This window comes from Podarcis muralis, chromosome 14 (assembly GCF_964188315.1).
Source record: "Podarcis muralis chromosome 14, rPodMur119.hap1.1, whole genome shotgun sequence".
Classification (NCBI taxonomy): domain Eukaryota; kingdom Metazoa; phylum Chordata; class Lepidosauria; order Squamata; family Lacertidae; genus Podarcis; species Podarcis muralis.
The window spans coordinates 27,800,382-27,810,475 of NC_135668.1; the positions used below are offsets into that span (position 1 = coordinate 27,800,382).

Genomic DNA, 10,094 nt, shown 5'->3' on the forward strand with positions numbered 1-10,094 from the left:
ATAAGGATAGCAACAAAAGAACGGGCCTTTTCTGCAGTGGCTCCCCATTTGTGGAATGTTCTCTCCAGGGAAGTTCACCTGGTGCCTTCATTATATATTTTTAGGCGCTGGGCAAAAGCATTCCTCTTCAACCAGGCCTTTGGCTGATTAATATTCTACAACCTTTTAAATGTGTGAGTGGGAAGGGTGGTGGTGGTTATTGCTTTGCTGTTTTATTCTAATTATTTAATTGTTTTTTTATTTTGCATGTTCTTCTGTGAACCGCCCTGAGATCTAATGATGAAGGGCGGTATATTAATGTAACAAATAATAATAATAATAATAATAATAATAATAATAATAATGCCAGGGGTTTTTTAAGTCAACAAACAGAAGGGTGAAAACAAAAAAATTCCTTCCAGTAGCACCTTAAAGACCAACTAAGTTAGTTCTTGGTATGAGCTTTCGTGTGCATGCACACTTCTTCAGATACAAGAACTAACTTAGTTGGTCTTTAAGGTGCTACTGGAAGGAATTTTTTTGTTTTGACTATGGCAGACCAACACGGCTACCTATCTGTAAACAGAAGGGTGGTTAAACTACAGGAAAGGTTAACCAATTTGCCCAAGTGGCCCTTGAAATTCCAAGTTGGGGATCCATTTTCTGCCCAAGGGCCACATTCACTCCCTTCTGGGGGCCACATGCCAGTTGTGGGTGGGGCTAGAAGAAAAGGAGGCAGAGCAAAGTTTTGTTTGCCTTGGTACAGTAGGTCACATTCCTGTGGGATGTTTAAAGGCAGTCAAACCAACAATTCATGTTTTGCCAGATAGGTGCATTAAGGGGCTGAGGCTCACAGAGTTTTCCTGTAAGCTTCCTAGAGAGAACCCGATGAGAACACTCCCCTCGTTGCCCTGACAGGAAGTGATTGTCACCATATATGCTTCTCCCTGCCTGAGCACATCCTTTTTCTGCTCTTATGCACCATGCTAGCGGTGTGGAAGCATCTATGTGTCTGGGCTCCAGGCCCAAACTCCATTTTTAAGCCAGACTTAAGTATGTCTTTGTAACCGAATTAATGTTTTAAGCCTGTCTGAACACAGCTGCTGTATCTGTTACTCTTCAAGAAGCATCGTGAGTGAGTATATGTTATTTTTACCTTTTAACAAGACTGGTTGTTGGTTATTATTTTAGGGGGGGGGGGGTGGGGAATACCAGGAAAATACAAAACAAAAAAAATTCCTTCCAGTAGCACCTTAAAGACCAACTAAGTTAGTTCTTGGTATGAGCTTTCGTGTGCATGCACACTTCTTCAGATACACTTCTTCAGTATCTGAAGAAGTGTGCATGCACACGAAAGCTCATACCAAGAACTAACTTAGTTGGTCTTTAAGGTGCTACTGGAAGGAATTTTTTTTGTTTTGACTATGGCAGACCAACACGGCTACCTATCTGTAACAGGAAAATACAGTCTGTCTTAAAACATCCTGGATAAACTAAAAGGCTGAAACTAGCCTATTTTAGCTTGCCTTTTAAGTTGCAAAGGGATGCACTCTGCTGGACTCGCAAACCTGAGGGAGGAAAGATAACATCTAATAAACATATCCTCTCCGGGCATCTAATCGCATCCCAACAATTCCAGCCCACATTCCAGAGGTTTTTAAACAAGCACACAACACACCCTCTCTGTCCTCCATCTAGGCAAGCAATACTTGAGGTGCAAAGCAGGGCTAGTGAGGGGGCAGCCTGTGAAAAGTGGGTGTGTCTGGGAAGAGGGATGAGAGGCGTGGAGGGTCATAAATGGCCCCTGGGGCTGAGGTTTTCCATCTGAAACCTAGTGAGTTTATGGCCTGAGAAGAAATTTAAAGTGGGGCCTTTCCAGCTCGCACTTGTAGCCTTGATACCTTGCCCCAGGGCTATTGCCTCCCATACATTCCTTAAAAGGAGTGGTACTTGGGCCAAATGGAATCCCCACTTCAATGCAGTCTCTCTCTCTCTCTCTCTCTCTCTCTCTCTCTCTCTCTCTCTCTCTCTCTCTCTCTCTCTGTGTGTGTGTGTGTGTGTGTGTGTGTGTGTTTGCATGTGTGAGGTGGAGGGTCCCTCCTCCTTTAACTGATTTTCCATCTGACATTTAGGATTATGTAAACTCCTGGGCTTCTCTGCATTCTACCATTCCCGGAGATCTTGTTCTGCTCACTCTATAAGCAGCTCTGGCACCATAAAGCGCCTAAAAGGGGAGGGGGAAATCTACACACTCCGGCTTGATCAATTTATGATCATTTCTCCTGGTTATTTAACGCTCCAAGAATGCAAAGCTGCTACTACATTAAATTACAGTCAAGTCTGGTTTCCTTCAAGGAGGGTTTTGCCTGGCAGCCTCTCCTACGTTGGGCAGGTCCTACGGGAACGATGTGCTCATTACGCATGGATCTTAATGAAGCCGCCGCTTGCTCGGTTGCGCAGGAGAGCGGTTGTGTGACATTTTCCACACAATGCTCTCTCCAGCTGAGGAAACAGAGCACTGCCCTCAGAGTCAGCCTCGCCCCAAGTAAAGAGGCAGCGGGCACCACCGCCACCCTGGCAGGGCCGCAAAGGGCTGGTGAGAGCACCCGTTGTCAAGAAGTCATGAGGAAAGTTGGTGCGCAATAATGGGTGCCAATACCTTGGGCCCCATCTGCACCGTAAACTTAAAGCACTGTTACAGCACTTTGAACTGTCATGCCTTCCTAGGAGGTATATTTTAAGGGTGTAGAGTTGTTAAGACATTCCTGTTCCCTTTGCATAGCTACATTGTCCTACAACAGGAAATGACTGTTAAACCACTCTGGGAATTGTAGCTCTGTGAAGAACAACTCTCAATACCCTTAACAAACTACACTTCCCAGTATGCTGCTCTTGCTTCTCAGCAGGCAGGTCACTGCTGCTTACTGGGAGGGAGAAGGGAGGGGCGAAGTGGTGAGGAGGTTGGTGCAGTGCAAACACAGTAGTGTAGCCAGCATGGTGCTCCTGTTGGCATGTTTGTACCATGCTGACCTCCCATGTGGTCTCATCCCTCACCATCTCAGGAAGCAACAGCTACTCGCCTGCCTGGAAGCTAGCATGATGCCTCTGCCCCACTTGGTCAGCTTCTGAGCAAATCTCTCCTCTGAAGCTGCTATTTGTGGGGGAATAAAAGATGAATCCCTATGGACCCTGGTGTGTGGGTGAACAACAAAAGAAAACAGCTGTGTTCCTGGATTCAAAACATGAGGCTTTGTACAATCTCCTGCAGGGAGAGAGCCCCAGTAGCAGAGATTAAACCCACAAAAGTTAGACAGCAGTATAGTGTTAGGAATATAGGTTGTTAAACCTTTTTATCCCGTTCTGAAGTGTTCACAGCGCATCTCTCTATACCCTCTTCTGCAAATAAGGAGTACAGTGGTACCTCGGGTTAAGTACTTAATTCGTTCCAGAGGTCCGTTCTTAACCTGAAACTGTTCTTAACCTGAAGCACCACTTTACCACTTTAGCTAATGGGGCCTCCTGCTGCCGCCGCGCTGCTGGAGCACGATTTCTGTTCTCATCCTGAAGCAACGTTCTTAACCCGAGGTAATATTTCTGGGTTAGCCGAGTCTGTAACCTGAAGCATATGTAACCTGAAGTGTCTGTAACCCGAAGTACCACTGTACAGTGGTGCCTTGGGTTACAGATGCTTCAGGTTACAGACTCCGCTAACCCAGAAATAGTACCTTGGGTTAAGAACTTTGCTTCAGGATGAGAACAGAAATCGTGCTGCGGCAGCAGGAGGCCCCACTATCTAAAGTGGTACTTTAGGTTAAGAACAGTTTCAGCTTAAGAATGGACCTCCAGAACGAATTAAATTCTTAACCTAAGATACCACTGTAATAGCAGAAAATACCCATTTTCAGATCGTCGCCCTGTGATATTCTGTAAGGCAGGGGTTGAGGTAATCTTTGGCCCTCCAGAAGTTGGAAGACTGCCGATCCCATCATCCCTTGCCATTGGCGATGCCTGCTGGGGCTGATGGGGGATGGAGTTCAGAACCTTTCTGGAAGGCCAGAGGTTCCCCATTCCTCCTGTAGGGTGTGGTGCCACGAGTCAAATTTGTTTATTACAGTTATATATACACACACCCTCATCCAGCCATATATTTTGAGTGGTTTGCATAAGCAATAAAATGCAGATACAGCCTAGAATAAAAGCACGAACTCCCCTTCCTCCAGCCCAAAAAGCAGCATACAAAAGCAGCTCCAAGAATGAAAAGCTGCGTAAAAACTTGCATGGGGGAACTTCAGGCAAACTTCGGCATTTATTTTTAAATGAGCTTTGGATTTCCGCACAGGAATCTCTCGCCTCCTTCCAAGCCACCAGGGGGAAACCTGGTGCAGATTCTATTGCCCTGCTTAGGGATAACTCCAAATCACCCTGCAATTGCAGGATGGCCAAAGGGGTTAGGGTGGGGTTTGCAGGGCATTCAGAAGATTCCTTTAAAAATGCACTGCAGCCATTGTGTGGCTGGGTGCAGCCCATCACACCGCAACATCTCACCTGGAGCAATGCCAAGCCCATGTTAATTCAGAGTCATTATTAACTCCTGGGTTGCACAAACCTTGGTGCAGAAGTTAATGAGGGCTCAGAATCTGGCGCCACGGCTGGAAAGCAATCAACCCTCGGAGCTTCTTGCTGAGCCATTAGAGAAATTACAGTGGAGAGAGTCAAGTTTACTGGTTGCAAGATCAGCTGCGGCTTTGATCTGGCTGGCTCTTGACGTTATCAGGTGAGAAGACTTCGCTAATGATCTGTTGAGAGCCACAAAACACCTGCGGAAAAAAACATAAAGAGGAAAGGTAGCATGTTGAGAACATGCAGAAGACAGGGGGTCCCCCCCCCCCCGGCTGATAAGGCAAATGGAAAGTAAAGACTGGGGAAAGGCCATCAATCTTCTTCTTGCTGACCCCTCAAAATTGACTGTATATTTTGAGAAACTGTTTGTTCGCTCTGCATTTGGATGTCTCTCAGGATATCATCACCAGACTTGGCACAGCGGTTCCTGAAATGGGAGGTGGCGGTTTTCATTGATGTTGGGATGCTGGCTGCCATTTTGAATCAAGATGGTGCTCTAAAATTTGACTTTAGCATGTTGTTGTCCAATTTTTGGTGTGACAGATCCAAACTGTTCCAGTTTCAAACTTGGCACAAGAGTTTCCAAGGTGTGGACAGCAGTGTTCATTGACGTTGGGATTCCAGCTGCCATTTTGAACCAAGAAACCGAAATGTGACTTTGGCATGACTTCACCCAGTTTGTTGTGATAGTTACAAACAAGTCTTTCTGAGGTGGAGAAAACAAATTCTGCCAACACTTGGATGTTGTTGAATGCACTGAGTTCTCCATTTGTGTCTGTGAACAAAGCCCCAAAACTCACGCTAGCCATATACTTTATTTTTCAGTGTATAAGACTATATTTTTTCCTAAATTTTTGAAGTTTAAAATAAGGGGTTGTCTTATACATGGATAGTGCATAGTGCATTTTCTTAATTTTGGGTTAAAAAAAATTGGGGGCGTCTTACACATGAGGGCGTCTTATACACAGAAAAATACGGTAGCTATCACTGTCAAGCATTTTTACTATGTATTGCTCTTTATCATTCTTTAATGACAGTATCCAGGATGCTTTAGGGAAAGCCATGAAAATGACACTGAATTAAAACTGAAATCCGTTTGTAGCTTAGATTTAAGCTTAAATGCCTAGTCATCATGTATAATCCATCCAGCTCGTCCCCAGCAGAAGTAACATACTATTATAAGCAGGGACTTCTTTTTCTTAACACTCTTAAGGTTTACAACTGATCAGTGAGAGGCCTACCCTTGGGCGGGGCGGGATCAACCAGGGCAGGAAGTCAAAGTTGGAAAAATGCAAATCAGACATAAAAAGAAAACACAATTAATCATACACGGGTGATAAGTCCTGGAGGAGAGGGGGAAGGCTGCCAAGAGGGATGGTGGATCCTTCACCATCCTCTGATTGTTCAAGACTAGGCACCCTCCTAAAAACCACAGCCAAGCACAATTTAAAGGGCTTTGCGTTGTAAGAATCTGGAGGGTGGCCAGCTGGCACCTTCCACTCAACAGATCCAGTGTGTGTGTCTGTGTCTCTCTGTGTGTAACACTTTCATGGGCATATCTGCATAGTACTACTTAAGAAGAGAAGAAGAGGAGTTTGGATTTGATATCCCGCTTTATCACTACCTGAAGGAGTCTCAAAGCGGCTAACATTCTCCTTTCTCTTCCTCCCCCACAAGAAACACTCTGTGAGGTGAGTGGGGCTGAGAGACTTCAGAGAAGTGTGACTGGCCCAAGGTCACCCAGCAGCTGCATGTGGAGGAGCGGGGAAGCGAACCCGGTTCACCAGATTACAAGTCCCCCGCTCTTAACCACTACACCACACTGGCTCACAGGCTTTAATAGACACCCCAGGGCACCCTGGGAGCTGTAGTTCTCCAAAGCGGAGGGAAGCCAGGGATCGTCGGCAGATAAATTCTCAGCACCTTTGCCAAATGACAGTTCCCAGGATCCTTTGGGAGAATGCACAACAGCTAAGCTGATATAAAAACTGTACAAGACTTGTAATGTGAGCCTCCGCCTCCTGTGGCTTCCTTATTACACACACACTCTTTGCCGTGCCTTTCTGCCACTCACGACCTTTCTCACACACCATCAATAAATTGTTGTGTGCTCATGACCAACATGTCATGGGCTAGTGCAGGGATACCCAATCTATTCCCCATCATGTTGCTGTACCGCAATCCCTGTTGTACCTGACCGCTGGGCCATGCTGGCTGAAGCTGGATTTGTACATATTGACCTGCCCTTTATACCCTTGCCTCTTCCTTTCTTGCCTTTGCTTTCCTTTCTGCTGAGATTTTGATTGTAAGGTCCCTGGGGCAGGGAATCTGTGTCCTTCCCTTATCATTTTGTCATGCACGCTGATTGCGCAAGGGAAATAATAAACAATCCCTGAGTGTCAGTGCTTTAGCGCAGCTCCCACTCATTTGACCGTGGCCAGGGATTCCCCCCCCCCCTTAAGGTCCTGAAAGCTCCCACTTTCCCTACTTATGCACAGTTAGAATGTAACTGTGCCTCTTCCTTATCTCCTTATACTTTAGATATATCTTCCTTTTTTAAATGGCATTATAAACACAAAAGGTCCACGGAATCTTTCCAGCTGTTTTTTTGGGTCTTTTCCCCCACACATTCCTGCAAAGAAGCAGGCTGAAACGCCTCTTTTAAGTGAAAATGTTTTGCAATTTTCCAGTGATCTTGCCAGTAAGAGAGAGAATCGTTGCCCGTATATCATGGGAAATGGCAGCTTTCTCACAGAGATGTGGTGTTGACTTGGCAGGTTGTTTGGCAAGGAAGGGAAGGTCCTCTGGGTCATCCAGACCATCGTCAGAGTGTCTTGGCTTTCGATGGCCAAAGCCGCCTTCACCCTGACTTGTAGATGAACTTGGCCTTAAGAAGAACAAGGGAAGCAATGTTTCCATGGCACGGAGCGTTCAAGAGAACACCAGAATGCCATTTGTAAGGAACGGGCCCGCCAATACCAAACCTGGGTGGTCCAGTACCCAATATTTTGTGGCCCAAGGATACGGGGGTGGGGGGCAGACACCTATTACTATTTCTGCAGCAGGGTCCCAGCAGGGTCTCTTGTCATCCAGCATCCTAGAGTCACTCAATCAGCAGAAGACTAAGAAGAAGTCATTGCCCTTTGTTCTGATTGGAGCCAATCAGAGTGAAAAGAAGGGATTCAGCCTTGGAGGATTGGCTCCCAGGGTCACTCTGGAGAAGGCAAGCAGGAAGAACACCAAGGAGGATTTGTTCCATATACAGTGGTACCTCGGGTTAAGACCTTAATTCATTCTGGAGGTCTACTCTTAACCTGAAACTGTTCTTAACCTGAAGCACCACTTTAGCTAATAGGGCCTCCCGCTGCCGCACCGCGCCACTGCCGCACGATTTGTTCTCATCCTGAAGCAAATTTCTTAACCTGAGGTACTATTTCTGGGTTCATGGAGTCTGTAACCTGAAGCGTCTGTAACCTGAAGCATCTGTAACCTGAGGTACCACTGTACTCCAAAGTGTGTGGTCCAAGCCCACTTCAAGGACAATGAACATTAAGAAGGGAGACTAGCAGAGAGGTGGATGTGGGTTTGAAGTTGTCATCAGTGATGGAGAGGTCAGAGAATTCCCTGTGGAAACGGAAATGGGAGTAGCAATTGCCAATGCTCGCTTATTCCTCCCATGTCTGGATGAAAATCAATGCAGTGGATACAATAGGCATTCGCTGCTGTTGTTTTCAGTTTGCAAATGATATGTAATTGATTACATTTTGTCCCCAGTTGTGCTGCATTTCCTGTGCAATGAAATGAAATGGGAGGAATAGCGTAATAGCAAAGTAGTTTATATAACCAATGAACGTAAATTATACAAACAATGTAATTTTGCCAGAGTGAACAGCGAGACGGATGACATAGTTTTTGGTGGGAGATGAACTGCAGCAGAACAGGAACAGTGCTGCATGCAATGAACAGTGACCACCTGGACAGCAGACACATCATCTGGTTAAAGTCTGCCTCCACACCCTGCTGAAGTATTTTGGGTATTTCTATCTCAATGATAGTCCTTATTTGTATTATTTATTTATGTTGCTTTCAGATATATAGCTATATATCTATATTTGCATATACATTAGCATTTGAAAATGTTATATAGACCTGTACCTGGTGATGTGCTTCCTCTTTTCTGGTGCTCTGTAAGTGGGACATAGGAAGCTGCCTTATTCTTAGCTAGGCCTTATTCTTAGCTAGTCAGTACAGTCCACACTGACTGGCAGCAGCTCTCCTGGGTGTCAGACTAGGGTCTCTCCCAACTTTACCTGGAGATGCTGGGGATTGGACCTGGGACCTTCTGCATTCAAAGAAGGTGCTCTACCACTATCAAAGAAGGATGTGTACAGGGAGGGCTCTTCCATTAGTTTATTCAACATAGTTTTTGTTAAGTTGTGGGTGAACATATCAGACAACACAGTGATTCTTCAAACAGCTCTTGTTTATTCACAGACCCAGAACAGAACTGAACTGAAGGGTTCAGCCAGCCTGCTTATATAGAGCTCCACTACAACGCAACAGTAACAACTTTCTGTAACTATCCAATCACTGAATGTCACTTTCAATCCCTTATTTGCATATGTGGACCTGAGTGAAAACTATCTACAGTATCCCCCTGCTGGCCCAGGGTGAGAACTTCAGTACATAACCGTCTTGATGCAATAAACTGGTGGGTTTATACTGCTTTATTAATTGTCCTGTGATACTGCCCCACTTCTGTCACATTACTGCTGTCCAGACAAAACTAAACCAGAACATGCACGGTACAGAATTTCAGCAGGATTTCAGCAGGATTTCAGCAGGAAGTTATGCGACCACCCCAAAACTTTTGCAAGGGCAAACAGTATTGAAAGGGGGGTCTTGTTTGACTGCCTCAAGAGCACCGTGAGCAGAAATCAACATGAATGTACCGTAAAGAGGATGTCTGGAGGGGCCCTGGATCTTCTGTCAGCTCGTGGAATGGGGAAAGGCAGGCTGGCCATCTCACCTGCATCCCATTTGCAGCATCGGAACCATAAACCGGGGTTTCGAAGGAGAAAAGTCAAAATAACCTTTCTTCTACAAGCACTCCACAGTGCCCAATTATAATGAGCCCAGAGGCCAAACTCCTAAAGAAAATATATGTAAATCTGAAGCGCTGAGGCCGTCTGCTGTGCTATGCCCCCATGCCAATAAATTGGTTTATTTGTGTTTTGCTGTGAGCCTCTTAAATCAACAGAGTTCAGAAGCAGAAGATGCATTTGTCTCCCATGAAAACATTCTCCCACACCCTCTGTAATTAAAAGTAATCTTAAATTTCATCGTACACCCTGAGAAACGGGCTCTCTTGCAGCAAGGAGAGCAGGGCTGTGTGGGCAGGAGGAATGTGACTTGAAAGCGTTACGAGTTTACCCTATAAATCATTTTCTCTGCTCTCCCTGTCAGCTGTAGTGGTGCATTTTATGCATTTTTCC

The 10,094-nt window shown here is 45.5% G+C and overlaps 1 long non-coding RNA gene across 1 annotated transcript; it reads left to right on the forward strand.

Moving 5' to 3' along the window:
* The first annotated feature begins 471 nt into the window (after positions 1-471).
* Positions 472-9,831, forward strand: LOC144325524 (uncharacterized). The gene is made up of 2 exons (XR_013390698.1): positions 472-1,114; positions 9,094-9,831. It is a non-coding gene; the product is annotated as an uncharacterized LOC144325524 (long non-coding RNA).
* The last annotated feature ends 263 nt before the right edge of the window (positions 9,832-10,094 follow it).